Source organism: Macaca fascicularis, chromosome 3, assembly GCF_037993035.2.
Source record: "Macaca fascicularis isolate 582-1 chromosome 3, T2T-MFA8v1.1".
Classification (NCBI taxonomy): domain Eukaryota; kingdom Metazoa; phylum Chordata; class Mammalia; order Primates; family Cercopithecidae; genus Macaca; species Macaca fascicularis.
In genome coordinates this window covers 90,601,664-90,620,348 of record NC_088377.1, presented here as the reverse complement: position 1 = coordinate 90,620,348, position 18,685 = coordinate 90,601,664, and the positions used below count along the sequence as shown (strand labels likewise).

Below are 18,685 nucleotides of genomic sequence, written 5' to 3'. Positions count from 1 at the left end.
TGCATTTGTTGCAAAATACCTTTTTATCATATTGAAAATTCAGTTTTTATGAGGGTGCAGGGTTGCTGTAAGAAAGGCATACCTTTCCAACCAATCTGTCCCTGCGTCTAAGGAAAAAAAGCTGTACCTGTAGACTCTAATGTGATTCCAGAAAAAGCAAAGTCATTATATGACAACTTAAAGCAAAAGGAAGGTGAAGGATCTAAAGCTGGAGAATTTAATGCCAGCAAAGGATGGTTTGATAATTTTAGAAAGAGGTTTGGCTTTTTAAATGTCAAGATAACATGAGAAGCAGCATCTGCCAACCAAGAGGCAGCAGATGAATTCCCAGAAGCCATTAAAAAAACATTGAGGAGAAAGGATATCTGCTTGAACAGATTTTTAATGCAGACAAAATTGCCCTATTCTGGAAAAAATTTTAAAAGCCACAAGGTACTTCTGTTAGTAAGGAAGAAAAGCAAGCACCAGGATTTAAGGCAGGAAGGAATAGGTTAACTACTATTTTGTGCAAGTGCAGTCGAGTTTATGATCAGGGTCGCCCTTATCTGTAAAGCTGCTAATCCTCAAGTCTTAAAGAGATAAACAGCAGCTACCAGTCTTTAGGTTGTTGTACAACAAGAAGTCATGGACAAGAACCCTTTTTCTGGATTGCTTTCATCAGTGCTTTGTCCCTGAAGGCAGAAAGTATCTTGCCAGTAAAGGATTGGTTTTTAAAGTTCTTTTGATATTGGATAATGCCCCTGGCCACTCCAAACCCTATGAGGTCAAAACTGAAGGCATTGAAGTGGTCTACTTGCCACCAAACACAACATCTGTAATTTAACTTCTAGATTGGGGGTTGTAAGGACCTGGAAGGCTCATTATACACAGCACTCTGTGGAAAGGATGTCAGTGCTATGGAGGACCCCAATAGAAGGAACATCATGAAAGCCTAGAAGGCTTACACTATTGAATATGCCATCATTGTTACAGAAAAAACTGTGAAAGCCATTAATCCCCAAACAATAAATTCCTGCTGGAGAAAACTGTGTCCAAATATTGTGTATGACTTCACAAGATTTATGACATAGCCAATCAAGGAAATCTTGAAAGAGTTTGTGGATGTGCCAAAAAAAAAAAAAAAAGGGTCGAGGGGGCACAAAAATCTGCTTGATAGAGATCAGTGCATCTGAACTGGTGCCAGGTGATGAGAAAGGAGTCCTGGAAGAAGCAAACCCATAAAAGGAAATGACGTTAGATAATCTAGCAGAAAGATTCTTATTATTCAAGACTGCTTTTGACTTCATTTACAACATAGACTCTTTCATGATACAAGCACTAAAACTAAAGCAAATGGCGGAAGAAGGATTGGTACCATATAGAAACATTTTTAGAAAAATGAAAGAGCAAAAAAGTCTAATTATGGTGCAGTTCTTTAGCTACATTGAGTGTGCCTGCTTTTTCTGCCTCCCTTCCACCTCCTCCACCTCTTTTTCCTCTGCTACCCCTGAGACAGCGGGACCAATCCTTCCTCTTCCTCCTCCTCTTCAGCCTACTCAACATGAAAATGATGAGAATGAAGACCTGTATGATGATCCGCTTTCACTTAATGACTAGTAAGTGTATTTTTCCTTCCTTACAATTTTTAACATTATCTTTTTTCTAGCTTACTTTATTGTAAGAATACAGTATATAATACATATAACATGTGTTAATCGACTATTATGTTATTGGCAAGGCTTCCAGTCAAGTAGGCATTTGTAGTTAAGTTTTGGAGGAGTCAAAAGTTGGATTTTCGACTGCACACAGTGAGGTTGGGGGAGTTGGTTCAGTACCCCAATCCCTGTGTTGTCCAAGGGTCGACTGTATAACACACTGTGCTGTAATGGATTATTTGTGTGCTGAGAGGTAAATTTCAGGTGTTGGTATTTTATGGAATTTCTCTGTTCATAAATGAGATTGCAATGTAGTTTTTTTGGTGTGATTATTGCTATTTTGTACCACTGACCTTATAAAATGATTTGGGTAGCTTTTCTGTGCCACCCGTGAGAATTATCTTTTTATGTTTAAAAGAAATTGCCTCTAACCTTTGTATAAGGTCATTCTTACTAGTTTCTTCCATAGTGGTAATAAAGTTTAGATGGCTTAGGATGTGAATTTTTTTTTTTTTTTTATCCTGGCTTCACATCAATAGTGTATCCTAGGGCATATTTTTAAAGCTTGATATGGCTCAATTTTCTCACCTATAAGATGTGAATGATAGGTCTAAAGTTGTTTTGAGGGTTTCATGAGATAATTAAGTACGTAGTTGAAAAAGTGTCTGATACAGAATAAGCACTCAATAAATAGGAAGATTATTTACTTTTCCCCAAGATTTCCCCAAGATTTTTGTCCTATCCAGGTATTTGGATTTTTTAATCTCCCTTTTTTCCCTTTCTTTTTCCTGCTTTCCCTGGAATTTTCCTCTTAGCTTCCTGAACTTTGTGACTGGTTGAGTACTTTGTGTAAGATAGTCCTAGAAGACAGTAAAAATTCAAAAAAATGTATACTCGGTGTCAGGGCCACAAAGGTGACATTTTCTTACTTTACTTTCTAGTTGTATGTAATGAATATATGTTACTTTTATAGTCATGAAAAAACACTGAGGATAGAAGGAGCTCAGGTCCCACCCATGCCCGTGTGTGTTGGGAGGTGATGAACACAAGTGGTAGGATTAGGCGTATTCAGCAGCATTCAAGATCACCCGTGGAAGTAAGCCTGTGCTGAACAGATTTGTGTTGGAGAATGTAACTGATAGTACTCAGTTGTCATTAAACATAATTTCAGGTAATATATTTTTATATTCAGTGCCAGAGGGGTTCTTTAAATTTAAAAAGTGACATTCGCAAAGCCTTACTTTTATAGGAAGGATCTTGCAGTGCATACTAAGAGGTTAACCTGACTGGATGGATGTGGGGTGCCACATATAGCAAGTCAGAATTTAAAAGATTACTAGTTTATATTTTCTTTCTTTCTTTTTAACTGGTCTCTGTTACTCCGTAAAAAGAATTGGCTATTCACCCACAGTTCCACAGAGTAAGAATTCAGCAGGTGGTCTGTAAAAGAGCTGTAGTAAAGGTTAATTGGCACAAAGGGAATCTTTGTTGCTGTAGAGACAGTCTTTACATTCCTGGTGTGTAAAAATAATGTCAGTGTTTAATTTTCAAGGCTTTGACCGATCAATACATCTTCTTAAAAATTTTGAGTTTTAGCCCACTTGTCCCAATGTTGTGAAGAAAGAAACATTTTTGGGAAAAACAATCACTTCATCCCTTCTCTGTAGCAGTTGAGACCATTAGCTTTCCTTTCTCTTCTCTCCCATTTGTGCCTCACTCCCAGTCTTTTTGATGCCAATTATTGCCCCATCTTAAACTTTTGTGTTTATTTATGATTCTTTGGTCATCCATATGAGGAAACTGATTTGCTCTTGAAGTTGGTACTGAAAAATAGTATTCTTTAAAATTCAGGCTAATTTTAATTGAATGTCTTGGAATTTTTTTATATAGTGTCTAAATTTGAAATATTTTGGGGTTCCAAATCATGTCACCTCAGGATTTTAACTCAAGTTCATAGTAGTGAAAGCCAGTAGACTAAATATATGTGTCTACCTCCTCTTATCCCCAACTCTTTGTGAAAAGACAGGAAAAAGAATTTACAGACAGAAATGTGTAATTCTGTCATAGCACTGAGAATGGGAACAGATGGAGTGACCATCAGCAAAGCAGAGACTTTCTAGGTTGTAGAAGACAGAAAACAGATGGTGCTGATGGATGAAGCAGGGCGAAGGAAGGGCTACCCAGCATCCTCATGAGGGAGGCCTGCAAGGGAAATCTATTCTTCCCCACTGAGTCCTGAAGACACTTTAAGCAATGAGTCAGTAGGAACAGAGGGCAGAAGAGATGATAGGACATGCTATTAATTAAAGGAATATACATGAAAAGCTAGCTTGATATCCTGCCCACACACCCAGCCCATACAAAGATTGCAGCAACATCTGTTCCATGCTAATTTTGGAAATCTACGTCGAAAAACATTTCTTTTTGAACTCACAGCCTGGGAGGACTAGGAGTTCTAATGAACATGTTAACAACCCAGGGTAAACTCTCTTTTTTTGATATTTGGAGAAGGAGCCAATTTGTCAACCTGTTTCTTGCCCATGAACCTAAAGTGAAACTTTAAAATACTCCATGAATTTAAAGCCTCTTCCTGATCTGTTGTGAGAAACAGGTCTACCCAACAACAGAGGAAACTTACTATAGTGGACTGGGAGAGCAAGATAAAAGAAAGTCTAGCCAGTGGTGACATGAAATTACACAAAATGTGATGCGAGATATTATTACCAGATGAGTAAAGGATAAGAACTAGCAATTCACAAAATAAATGTTACATAGAAAAAATATTCACCCTCTTTAAGAAATCAGAGATGTAATTAGAAATAACAATGAGATATTTTTCACAGTATACAAGTAGCAGGTTTTTTAAAAGAATACTCAATGCCAGTAGGGATACTAACAATACTAGCATAGTTACATGTGCTAGAATATAGCACTTTAAGAAAGCAGTTGGACAATGTGCATGATAAACCTTAAACAGTCAGTTTGTTAATTTTCCATTTCTTAGATTCTGTCTCATGGAAAGTACTTTAAATATAGAAATAGATGGTCATCCATTATAATTTTGAAGAATTCAAAACAGCTCTTATATTATGGTATATGGTAAGTAAATTGCTTTGTGTCCACAGGATGATATGTTACATAGCCATTAAAAATTACAGGTATGGCCGGGCGCGGTGGCTCACGCCTGTAATCCCAGCACTTTGGGAGGCCGAGGCGGGCGGATCACAAGGTCAGGAGATCGAGACCACGGTGAAACCCCGTCTCTACTAAAAATACAAAAAATTAGCCGGGCGCGGTTGTGGGCGCCTGTAGTCCCAGCTACTCGGGAGGCTGAGGCAGGAGAATGGCGTGAACCCGGGAGGCGGAGCTTGCAGTGAGCTGAGATCCGGCCACTGCACTCCAGCCTGGGCGACAGAGCGAGACTCCGTCTCAAAAAAAAAAAAAAAAAAAAAAAAAAAAAAATTACAGGTATGAAGTCAGTAAAACAACATAAGGCTGGGTGTGGTGACTCATGCCTGTAACCCCAGCGCTTTGGGAGGCTGAGGTGGGCGGATCACCTGAGGTCAGGAGTTTGAAACCAGCTTGACCAACATGGAGAAACCCTGTCTCTACTAAAAATACAAAAATTAACTGGGCATGGTGGCGCATGCCTGTAATCCCAGCTACTCGGGAGGCTGAGGCAGGAGAATTGCTTGAACCCAGGAGGCAGAGATTGCGGTGAGCCGAGATCGCACCATTGCACTCCAGCCTGAGCAACAAGGGCGAAATTCCATCTCAAAAAATAAAAAGGAAAGGCCGGGTGCAGTGGCTAACGCCTGTAATCCTAGCACTTTGGGAGGCCAAGGCGGGCAGATCATGAGGTCAAGAGATTGAGACCATCCAGGCCGACACGGTGAAACCCCATCTGTACTAAAAATACAAAAATTATCTGGGCATGGTGGTGCTCGCCTATAATCCCAGCTACTCGGAGGCTGAGGCAGGAGAATTTCTTGAACCTGGGAGGCAGAGGTTGCAGTGAGCTGAGATTGCACCATTGCACTTCAGCCTAGTGACAGAGCAAGACTCTGTCTAAAAAAAAATAATAATTAATTAATTAATAAAATAAAAACACAAGTGTGACGTAAGTGGTAAGGAATGCAAAAGGCAAAATGATGTATAAGAATTTAATACATTCTTTCCCTCCCGCTCTTGCTCCATCTCTGTACTTGATTTTAAGATCTTTGAAGTCAAGGATCTTGACTTGCTCATCTATGAACCTATCCCCCACCCTCTCCCAATGCCTAGCATAGTACCTGACTCAATAAATGTATGTTGGTGCAGAATATAGGCATAGGAAAAAGGAAAAGGAAATCCAGAATAATACCAAAAGATCAGAGAAGCAGCAATACAAAGAGAGAGCCAACTTACTGATGAAATGTGTATTAAAGAGTAGGATTTAACAGATGTCTTCATGTAAACCAGAGGCTATGCTTAGATTTTTCTTTTAAAATATTTCATTTGTGGGCCCAGGCACGGTGGCTTATGCCTGTAATATCAGCACTTTGGGAAGCCAAGGTGAGAAGTTCACTTGAGGCCAGGAGTTCAGGACCAGCCTGGGCAATATAGTGAGACCCTGTCTGTACAAAGAAAATAGAAAAAATTAACCAGACATGCCTGTAGTCCCAACTAACTACTCAGGAGGATTACTTGAGCCCGGGAGTTCAGGGCTGTAGTAAGGTTTGATAGCACCACTGCACTCCAGCCTGGGTGACAGACCGAGATTCTGTCTCTTAACAAAAAGAAAAAAAAAAGCCTGCTAGTAAACTTTCTGTCACTATTCTAATACATGGTTTGATGTAAGTCTTAATCAGTTAAGCAAGTGCCCTACTCATTTTTAAACTGGATCATTCAGGCATGGTTAATTCCGTTATTTTTTCTGGCTGCATTTTTTAAAATTAACAAAGGTCTCATAGACAATATCAAGTTCATAAGTAAATCAATAAGAGAAACTCAAAACTACCAGGCTATATATATGCTTAATTTGTAGTAGCTCATACATAGAACCTAAAGCAGGTATAAATTACATAAATTATACTTTTAAAAATTAGATCTATTAAGCGTCTAAGCCTGCATTATTATTATTTTGTAGAGACAGGGTCTTGCTGTCTTGCCCAGTTGTGCAATCTTCGCTCACTGCAGCCTCGAATTCCTCAGCTTAAGTGATCCTCCCACCTCAGCCTCCTGAGTAGCTAGGACTGCAGTCCTGTAGCTAGGACTACAGGCATGTGCCACCACATCCAGCTAATTTTTATTATTTTTTGTAGAGACAAAGTCTCACTGTGTTGCCTAGGCTGGTCTCAAAACTCCTGGTCTCAAGCGATCCTCCCACCTCAGCCTCCCAAAATGCTGGGATTACAGGTGTGTGCCACCATGCTCAGCTGAACATTATTTCTTTATTCAATTTTGTAGGCTGTTAAATTCAGTAAATAAAAACATCTATGTATTTAATTTCCAAATATGTAATACATTCACATGGATCAAAATTCAGAAGGTGATGTATTCTTCCAGAATTAGCATAGGAATATGGAAGCACACATACATCTTTGCAATTAATTATTGTTTTCTAAACTACATAATCTTATTTTGAAAACACAGGGGTTTAAAAACAAATATTAAAATATAAATAGCAGTTTATGAGTCTTTTATTTCCTTTTCCGCCTTTCAGGTTCTACTCTGTTACTTATTTCTCAGTATTGCTGAAAACATTCAGGTCATAGTCTCGTAGCAAAACCACTGGGGCTGGGGCAAGAAAACTGCTTATTCTTAGGCTACTCTCAGATTTTTCTTATTAAATATTTTGATCTTTTAATAGATCAATATTGATTTCCATCATTTCCTTGCACTAACTCTTCTCTCTCCTCCTACTCCCACCTGGTCCCACAGAAGCTGCTTGTTCCCCTTGTTTTCCTGACCATAGTCACTGAAGCTAGGAAGTTTGTTATTTTGGCTTAAATTCTCAATTTCCTTTACCACTCACGTCTAATCTAGTTCATTTGACTCTTTTTTTCTAAATATCTTTTAGATCCATCCATCCCACCTCCTTGGTCCTAACTCAAGTCATCATTGACTTGTAGCCTTCCACCTGTTCTTCCTGCCTTCTGAGTCCCAGTGTCTCATTTTTTAAAACTCCTGGTAGTTCTCCATTGCTCTGAGGATAAAAATCTAAAGACTTGGTTTATAAAGTCCCTCTTTGGCCCTTTTACTTTTTATAGCTTGCTTTCTTACTGTCACCCCAAGGTTCACTTGATTTGCTAATGCTTTGTCTCAAGTCTCATCCATCACTTTCTCATGTGTGTTAGAAATTTTTTGTAAGTTTTAACTGTGGTAAGTGCTTTACCTTTGTGCTGCTGGTAATGATTTTGCACTGACTGCGGACTGAGTATATGTGGCATATAAAGTTGTGGTCTTCTAAAAAGATGCCTGAATATTTGTTACCCTTTATTGAATACGTATTTATGCATATTAGATATCTTACATATGTTGTTTTATTAATGTCAACCTTAGTGTTACAAATAAGCTGAAACCCAGGAAGATAAAACTTGACCCTTCATGATGTTAATGTTAAGATTCTATGCTTTGATGTCTGACAACATGTCTGGCAAGTCTTATAAATAAATTTTATTTTGCAGACAAGGCAAAAATGTTAAACCATCTTTAAGCCATCAACTACTGTACCCTTAAAACAGAATATTACTTTTCTTAGTTCAGTCTTTATTATTTTGTGTTCTCCTTATTCATCACAGTTAGAGTAACGTGAAAATATTGAGTTCGTTATGTTTCAATAGTAGAAAAATGCCTCAGGGATTTTCTTTGAATGTTGTTCCTAGGGAGCTTGATTGCATATTTTAAATGGAGGGTTTAACTGTTTAGGGTGTCAGTTATAACTAATGTCATTTTTTTGACTAGACTTCCTTCCATCTCTTTATAATAAATTATTAACTAAATAATAAGGCTTTATTTATAAATATTCAAAACGTAGTTACTTTGCAACTTAAAATTTGTCAAACATTTTTGAGACACCAAAAGCATAAAGAAAAATACCCATCAAAAAATATAAATGAAAAGATAAGCCACAAACTGGAAGAAAATATTTTCAAAATACATCTCTGGAAAGGATTTAATTCAGAATATATAAAGAACTCTTAAAACTCACTTAAAAGACAATTTTTAATTTTTAATGGACAAAAGGTTTGAACACCAGAGTCATACGGATGGCAAGTAACTACATGAAAAGAGCTCAACATGATTAGTTATTAGGAAAATGCAAATTAAAACTATAATGAAATATCACTACACATTCACTAGACTGCCTAAAATTAAAAGCCTGGGACAGTACTAGGATGTGAAAGCAACTGGAAATCTCATATGTTGTTAGTGGAAATGCAAAAAGGTACAGCCACTTTGGAAAACATTTAAACACACACCATACAACCTACCAGTTCTGCACCTGTTGTTTACCCAAGAATAATGAAAATGTATAGACCTGTACACAAAAGTTCATGACAGCTCTACTTATAAAATTTTTAAAAATGGAAACAACATAAATGAATCATGATACATCCAGACAATGGAATACTATTCAGTCGTTAAAAAAAAAAAAAAAAAAAGGTGCATGCACTGATATGTGCAACAATATTTGTGTGTCTCAAAAGCCTTGTCTAAAAGAAGCCAGGCATAAAAAGCTATATACGTTGTGATCCAAAAGGCAGAACAGTAAGGCTTGAAATCCTGTCAGTGGCTGCCAGGGTGATGGAGAAGATTATCTGCAAAGGGGCAAGAGGAAACTTTTTGGGGTAATGGAAATGTTTTGTGCCTTGATTGTGATGGTAGTTACATGACTATACATTTATCAGAACTCATTGAACTATACGCTTAACAGGGTGAATTTTATTGTATGTAAATCAACCTTCCCTGAAAAAGTTCAAGTCAGTTTTCAACATACGGCAATACCCTTTCTCTACTAAAAATACAAAAATTAGCTGAGTGTGGTGGTGCATGCCAGCTACTCAGGAGGCCAAGGTGGGAGGATTGCTTAAGCTTGAGAGACAGAGGCTGCAGTGAGCCGAGATCACGCCACTGCACTCCAGCCTGGGCAACAGAGCAAGACTCTGTCTCAAAAAAAAAAAAAAAAAAGAGAGAGAGACAGAGAGAGAGAAATTATCTTCACAAATTTTATGGTGAAGAAAACTTTAGGAGACAGGTCAGATGACTTCTGAGTCAGGTATTTTGTGTTTTGATGTAGTACGTTTTTTCTAATCATGAAGATATTTTTAATTTTCATAATTAATAGTCTTTTTTTTACTGTCAGGGTTTTGTACCTTTACCAAAGTACACTCTTTATGTCCCAAGAACAGGTTGTCTTTATTTATTCAAGTCATCCTTTATGTTACTTAAGTATTATTATTAAACTGTCTTCATGTATATCTTACACAGATAGTGGTAGTTTTATTCTTATATACTCTTTGTGAGTGAGGTTGTAAATTGGGTCTTTCATTATATTATTCTGTTATTTGAGAAGAAATTTAATTGTATATGTTATATTGCTTATATAACCATTTACCCTTTGAAATCTCTTATTTGTAGTAATTTTGCAGTTGATTCCTTTGGTCTTTCTAGGTATGAAATCATATTATCAGTTAATAATGATCATATACCTCTTTATTTCCTTTTCTAATATGGTACCACTTCCAGAACACTGCCAAGTAAGAGTGATGCTAGCAGCCACCCTTATCTTACTCCTGATGTTAATGGAAGTGCTTTTATTTTGTCATTAAAAATGATTTGTAAGAGACAGGATCTCCCTTAAGAGGGCTGGCCAGACCCAGTGGCTCAAACCTGTAATCCCAGCACTTTGGGAGGCCAAGGCAGGTGGATTGCTTGAGCTCAGCAGTTCAAGACCAGCCCAGGCAACATAGTGAGACCTCGTCTCTACTGAAAATTCAACAACAAAGAAAATTAGCCTGGAAGTAATTACCTGGAACTACAGGCATACATTGCAAAAAAAAAAAAAGAAGGTGTCTCACTATGTAGCCCAGGCTGTAATGCAGTGACAAAATCATATCTCACTGTAACCTCAAACTCATGGGCTCAAGCCATCCTCCTACCGTAGCCTCCTAAAGCACTGGGATTACAGGTTAGAGCTGCTGCACTGGGCCTGATTTGGGTTTTAAGACCATCAGTTCCTGTGTGATTAAGTGAACACTAATCTATTTCTACTTTTTTTATGAGCAATTTTATCAAATATTCTAGAACCTGTAGAGATACTCATGATTTTTTTTTCACCTATTAATATCAGAAATTATTACTTCCTAAAATTCTAAGCCATTCTTGTATCTGGTTTGAATCACACCTGGTCACTTTGGTTTATTCTTTTAATGTGCCAGATTCTATCTGTTAACATTTTTTACTTAGAATTTTTTGCCCCATATTCATGTGATAGTCCAATCATTCTATTTTGTCTTTATTCTATTTTTGTCAGTACTTTGCATCACTGTTAGGCTAGCTTGCTAAAAAGAATTTGGAAGCTTTCCCTGTGCTCTGAGACGTTAAATAGTACAGATTGAGTATCCTTTATCCTAAATGCTTGGGACCAGAAGTGTTGCAAGATTTTTTTGGATTTTGGAATATTTGCAAATGCATATTGAGATATCTTGGGGATGGGACCCAAGTCTAAACATGAAATGCGTTTATGTATATACACTTTATACATATAGCAGCCTGAAGGTAATTTTATACAATTTTTTTTTTTTTTTTTTTGAGTCAAAGTCTCCCTCTGTTGCCCAGGCTGGAGTACAGTGGTATGATCTCAGCTCACTGCAACCTCCACCTCCTGGGTTCAAGTGATTCTCCTGCCTCAGTCACCTGCATAGCTGGGATTACAGGCGCACACTACCACGCCCCACTGATTTTGTTGTATTTTCAGTAGAAACGGGGTTTAACCATTTTGGCCAGGCTGGTCTCGAACTCCTTACCTCAGGTGCTCTGGCTGCCTTGGCCTCCCAAAGTGCTGTGATTACAGGCATGAGCCAATTTTTAATAATTATGTGTGTGAAACAAAGTTTGTATACATGGAACCATTTTGCTACCCTTTGTGGGAATGCTTGCATGAGAGAATCTGGGCATGTGCAGAAAAGATACATTGCGGCCGAAGAGGGCTAGGAGGGTCTTGGGGATGCTGAATAAACTGTATTGTGCACTTGTGTTTTGACTGCAACCCACATGAGGTCACATGAGGTCAGGTGTGGAATATTCTACTTGTGGCATCTTGTCAATGCTCAGAAAGTTTCAGATTTTGGAGCATGTCCGATCTTCAGGTTAGAGATGCTCAACCTGTATTGATGACACTTGTTCTTCTGTCAGTTAGGAAAATGTACTTGTGGGCCTGGCGCAGTGGCTCAGCCGGTAATCCTAACACGGAGGCCTAGGCAGAAGGATCGCTTGAGCCCAGGCGTTCAAGACCAGCCTGGGTAACACAGACCCTGTCTCTACAAAATATTTTTAAAATTAGCTGAGAGTGGTGGCGGTAGCGTGTGCCTGTAGTTCTAGTTACTCAGGTGGCTGAGATGGGAGGATCATTGAAGCCCTGCAGGTCAAGGCTGCAGTGAGCTGTGATGGTACCATTGCACCCTAGCCTGGGCAACAGATTGAGACCATGTCCAGGAAATTACAAAAAAAAAAAACTGTGTATCTCCTTTTCTTGGTCATGTATATTCTACCTCTTCTGAAATTGTTCATTTTATATTACCTGTGTTTTTTTAATTGAGCAAACATTCTTAATGCAGATAGGGAGTATCATGTGTGAGTTGTTTATATGAAATACTTTCCATTCACTAATATGGCCTGTACCTCCTTGTGATTTGTAATGATTTGATAGGGGCAGAACTTTAATGATCATAAGTCTTTGTTTGTTTTGTTTTGTTTTGTTTGTTTTTGAGACAGTCTCGCTCTGTCGCCCAGGCTGAAGTACAGTGTCCTGATCTCGGCTCATTGCAAGCTCCGCCTTCCGGGTTCACGCCATTCTCCTGCCTCAGCCTCCCTAGTAGCTGGGACTACAGGCACCCGCCACTACGCCTGGCTAATTTTTTGTATTTTTAGTAGAGACGGGGTTTCACTGTGTTAGCCAGGATTGTCTTGATCTCCTGACCTTGTGATCTACCCGTTTCGGCCTCCCAAAGTACTGGGATTACAGGCGTGAGCCACTGCGCCCGGCCAATCATAAGTCTTTAATGCACCATTCAGATCAGAGGCAAGGGAAATGCTTCCTTGAATCTCTTTATTAAAAAGGACTCTCACAACTTTTACCAGCCAATATTATTATTAGACTGAAGCCTAAAACAGGTTGTGTATCCTTGATCCGAAACGCTTGGGATCAGAAGTGTTTGGGATTTTGGATTTTCTTCAGCTTTTAGAATATCTGCATTATACTTAACCGGTTCAGCATCCCTAATCCAAAAATCCCAAGTGCTCCTATGAGCGTTTCCTTCAAGGGTCATGTCATCACTAAAAAAGTGTTGAATTTGGGAGCATTTCACATTCTGGATTTTTGGATTAGCTATGCTTATCCTGTAATGAGCTTCTCTATCGAAAGTCTAAAGAAGATAATAATGAATTCTGGGCATACAAAGATCACTGGGGTTTTTGTTTTGGCAGGCATAGGGTATTTGACACCTTACTTGGTGGAGTATTCCTTAGTAAGTATTGAAAAACCCGAGTTGATTATTTTTTAGAAAAATTTTTAAAGTTTAAAATAGAGAGTTTAGAGTCTGGATTGAAGGTTTGTGGTCCGAAGCTCCTTGACCCACTTTCCTGTGTGTGGTAAGCAGTAGGCTGAGTAATGGCCCCACAAAATATCCATGTCCTAACTCCTAGAACCCGTGAATGTTGCCCTATGTGGCAAAAAGGAATTTTGCCAGCATAATTAAGGATTTTGAGGTGAGGAGATTATTCTGGATCATCTGGGTGGGCCAAATGAATCACAAGTGTCTTATAAAAGGGAATTAAAGGGAGGTTTGAGTTTGACTAAAGTAGAGGAGAAGGCAGTGTGACCACAGAAGCAGAGCAGTGCTTCTGTGATGGCGGCCAGGGGCCAAGGAATGCCCCAGGCTATAGAAGCGAAAGAGGCAAGGAGCACATTCTCCCCTGAAGCCCCCTCAAGGAACCAACTTGACATCTTCTTTTGAGCCCTTTAAGATTCTTTTTGGGCTTCTGGTGTCCAGTACTGTAACAGAATAAATGTGTGTTGTTTTAGGCCACTAATTTTGTGGTAATTTGCTGCAGCAGCAACAGGAAACTAATACATTGTGGGACCTGTTAACTAAACATACAAGGGCAAGATTCCATAGCTCCAGCACTTAGCACAGTGCCTTATGTAATAAGGTAGGCCCTGGGTGTATTTTTGGAGAGAAGGAAAAATGGAGGAAAGAAGAAAGGAAGTAACTTAAGTAGCTCGTATGAGCATGGTGTAGGTGTCTACTTTCTGGATGAAGCAGAGAAAAACAGTGAACTTGGAAACTTGAAGCCCACCCATCACCCCAAATAGGTTCTATAGTATTATTCTAGGACATCACTTTAAAAAGTTGAACAGTGAGAGTCAGAAAATAATTGAGGAGCCAAAAAAGTCACACAATTTGAAATTCAAGAATCCCTGCTCATTTGAAGGGGAAAAATACAAAGCTGTGTACATGTGGGTAAGTTATATTTTAATTAAAATTCAAGCTCACATCTCTAATTTCTAGTTTATATAAGGTACCAAGAACATAGTTAATTGCAGTTTTGCCGAGTACAATAAATAACTGGACTTTGTTGGTTTATGACCAGTTTTAATTATATTTTTTAAATAAGTTATACATTTACATGATATGAAAATCAAATGTACAAAATGATGTACTCTCTCACCTCTGTGGTGACTTAGTTTCCGTTTTCACAGACAAACTTGTGTTACCGTTTAAAAAAAAAGTCCTTCCAAATATATGAACAGTCAAATCCTGAATGTTCCTTTTGTGTTTTAATGTTTTTAGGCAATGTATAGCATACGGGATGTGTTGTTCTGCATCTTTTTTTTTTTTTTTTTTTTTTCATTTTAACTCTGCGTTGGAGTTCCTTCTATTTCAGTGCATAAAGAGCTTCCTCATTTTTTGTGGTTGCATATTATTCCGTGTATCAGATTTACAGTTCCACCAGCAATCATTGAATATGCCTATTTCTCTACACCAGGGATAGATAAAAATTTTCTGTAAAGGGCCGACAGAAAATATTTTAGGCTTGCAAGCCACATTCTCTGTTGCATATTCTTCTTGGTTTGGTTTGATTTTAATTACAACCCTTCAAAAACATAAAAACCATTCTTAACTTACAGGCCGTATGAAAACAATTCAAGGGGGGCTGTGGTTTGCTAGCCCTTGCAAACATATAGTTATTAATTTGATGGATAAAACATTATTCCAATATAGTTTTATTTGTATTATTTATCAGTGAGGTCAAGTATACTTAGAGTCATTTGTATATCCTTTTCTGTGACTACTCATATTTTTTGCCCAATTTCCTACAGTTTTTTATTTTATTTATGGTAACTTCTTTAAAGACTAGTCAAGTGCAGTAGTGAGAAGTGGGGTATAGCTTTTTATATAGAGAAATCATCTCTTATCTGTAAAATGAATTGCAGATGTTTTCCACAGTTTTATCTTTTTACTTCGCTTTCAGAAGATTTTGCCATGCAGAATTTTTTTTTTAGATGGACTCTCCCTCTGTTGCCCAGGCTGGAGTGCAGTGGTACAGTCTCGGCTCACTGCAACCTCTGCCTCCCAGTTTTAAGCGAGTTTCCTGCCTCAGCCTCCTGAGTATCTGGGACTCAGCCGTGCACCACCATGCCTGGCTAATTTTTATATTTTTAGTAGAGATGGGGTTTCACTGTGTTGGCAAGGCTGGTCTCGAACTCAACCTCATGATCACCCACCTCGGCCTCCCAAAGTGCTGGGATTACAGGCGTGAGCCACCGCACCTGGCCAGAAATTTTTTCAGTAGTAAAATTTTTCAAACTTATGACTTGGGTTTTATGTAATACTTTAGACCTTCCCCACTTAAGGTTATGAAACAGGCCGGGCACTGTGACTCATGCCTGTAGTCCCAACACTGGGAGGCCAAGGCGGGCGGATCACCTGAGGTCGGGAGTTTAAGACCAGCCTGACAAACATGGAGAAACCCCATCTCTACTAAAAATACAAAATTAGCTGGATGTGGTGGCATGCACCTGTAGTCCCAGCTACTCGGGAGGCTGAGGCAGGAGAATTGCTCGAACCAGGGGTTGCACTCCAGCCTGGGAAACAAGAGTGAAACTCTGTCTCAAAAAAAAAGATTAAAAAAAAAAGATTATCAAACAATTCAATTCTTTCATGTTTTTTTTCTTGTGCCTTTGTGATTTCATTTTGTCATTTAAATCTTTGATCCTCTTAGGCTTTATATTAGTATCAGGAGAATAGATCCAACTTTTATTTTTTTCCAGTTGGCTCAACAGTTGTCCAAACACTACCTGTTGAATTGTTCTCCGTCTTCCCCCACCCCCATTTGAAGTGCCACCATTTATTACACACTACACTACAGTATGTATTTGAATCTAGTGTGTATATTCTGTTCTATTGATCTATCTAGACAGGCTTGGTTTTGAATTCTGACTCCCTCACAAAATTATCTGTGGTTGTATTTCATTGAAGAAATACAGATACAGTCAAATATATCTACCTACAGCCGGCGCCTACGCCCCTATTCTTTGCATTGCCTCACCTCCCATTACGAAGGAAGAGATGTCCCTGCTCCTGTTATGTTCCAGGTCCTAATTCTTCTGGCTCACTCCAGAACTTTGCTCCTAGAGTTCACCCTGCCTTCTAGATCATTAATTTATGCCTGTCTTGGATGATTGTCATGCACACATCCCTTAATAATATTTAAGAAGCAGCCAAACAAAAAGCCCTTTTCCTAACAACACCTTCCCCTTATGATTGCATTTCTCCATTCATCTTGAGAGTAAAAATCCAATTCTCTACCTTCTGTTTCTCTTCAACCCAAACCCACCCTATTCCTTTTTTTTTTTTTTTTTTTTTTTTTCAGACGGAGTCTGTCTAGCTCAGGCTGGCGTGCAGTAGTGCAATCTTGGATCTTGGCTCACTGCAGCCTCCAACTCCCGGGTTCAAGCGATTCTCATGCCTCAGTCTCCCAAGTAGCTGGGATTACAGGCATGCACTGTCCACCCCATTCTTACCTCAACTGGTGAAATGACTCTTCTCAAAATTACCAACAACCTCCATCTTGCACAGAATTAGCTCTCTTTTTGTCTCTCCTCATATCTCACCTCAGTCTGTCAGCAGGATTTAAGTCAGCCAGCCTCAGTGACTGTGCGATCACTAGATCTCCTGCTGGCCTAGCCTGTTGAGTTGTTTCAGGGCTCTTTCCTTTGCCGCTTTCTCATATCTATCTTCCTCTTGTCCCTAAGAAAGCTCATTCCAGTCTTGTGACTTTAAATATCATCTGTAAACTGACATGCAATTTTTTTTTCCATCTCTACCCTCATCCCTGAACTCCGGACTAAAACATTCAGTTTTTCTTGTTCAACTCTAGTTGAAATGTCTAATGTGCAAGCAGAGCTTGGGATTTCTTTCCCAGACCTATTCCTTCTTGGTCCTTCTCCATCTTAGATAGAGGTGCCTAACATTCAGATATTTGGGACAAAAACTTAAAGGTTAGTCTTGTTTTCTCCCATCCAATCTATCAGGAAGTCCTATCAACTGTTTCTTCAAAGTGTATCCCAAATAACATAGTGGTTAGGAGAGCCAGGTTGCCTCAGTCTGAATTCTGGCTTAGTCTTGAGCAAGTGGACATCTGTGACCCAGATTCCTCATCTGTTAAATGAAGTTAAAATAGTACATACCACCTAGGATTGTAAATATCTGAAATGTAGTACTCAGCTGAATTAGTATGTGCAGAGTGCTCAGAACAGTGCCTCACACTTAGTGAGCGGTCAGTAAATGTTCGTTGTCCCCAGTGTAGTTGGTATTAGTAGTTATACGGGAACTAGTAATACGGTTACTGCTGCTGCTGCTGCTGTACCCCAAGCCTCTGTCCTCTCTTGCGTACATTAATGGTATAGCCTCCTATACTTTCAACTCTTGCCACTTCACTGTCCATTCTCTACACACCAACCAGGGTAATCTTTTTAAAAACCTAAATTTTGCCACTATCCTTCTTAAAAACTCCAGAGGCTTCCCGTTGCAGTTCTAGTAAAATCCAAACACTTTCGGGGCCTTCAAGGTTTTTTGTGATTCACCCTCTGCCTACCTGTCAATTTTAGCTCCTCTTACTCTCCAGTCATTCACTAAATGCTGTGGTTTAAATGTGTCCTGCAAATTTCATGTGTTGGAAATTTTTTTTTTCTTTCTAAGACAGTCTCACTCTGTTGCCCAGGCTGGAGTGCAGTGGCACAGTCTTGGCTCACTGCAACCTCCATCTCCTGGGTTCAAGCGATTCTCCTGCCTCAGCCTCCCGTGTAGCTAGGATTACAGGCGCCTGCCACCATGCCCCACTACTTTTTTTGTATTTTTAGTAGAGATGGGGTTTCACCGTGTTGCCGGCTGGTCTCCTGACCTCAACTGATGCACCTGCCTTAGCCTCCTACAGGGCTGGGATTATAGGCATGAGCCACTGCACCTGGCCATGTGTTGGAAATTTAATTCCCAAATTCATATGTTGATTGGCAGTGAGGCTTTGGGAGGTAATTAGGATTAAATAAGGTTATCAGGGTAGGGCCCCCATGATGGGACTGGTGGCTTTATAAGAGGCAGCAAACTTGCCCATTTGCCATATGATGTCTTCCACCAGAAGCCATGTAGATGCTGCCACCATGCTCTTGGGATTCCCAGCCTTCAGAACTGTAAGAAATAAATTTCTTTTTAAAAAATAAATTACCCAGTCTCAGATATTCTGTTATAGCAACAAGAAACAGACTGACACTAGGCTTCATCTACTTT

The 18,685-nt window shown here is 39.1% G+C and overlaps 1 protein-coding gene across 3 annotated transcripts in view; it reads left to right on the top strand.

Moving 5' to 3' along the window:
• Positions 1-18,685, top strand: part of RALA (RAS like proto-oncogene A) — an 81,993-nt gene that overhangs the window by 41,205 nt on the left and 22,103 nt on the right. The window contains exon 2 of one of the 3 annotated variants that reach the window (XM_015447512.4): positions 1,531-1,595. The exons of 1 other annotated variant lie outside the window; for it this stretch is intronic. The gene's annotated coding sequence lies outside the window, so the exon portion shown is untranslated. Of the gene's footprint in view, positions 1-1,495; positions 1,596-18,685 lie in introns of all 3 variants that reach the window. One more of the 3 variants, XM_065542095.2, reaches the window with a different exon arrangement.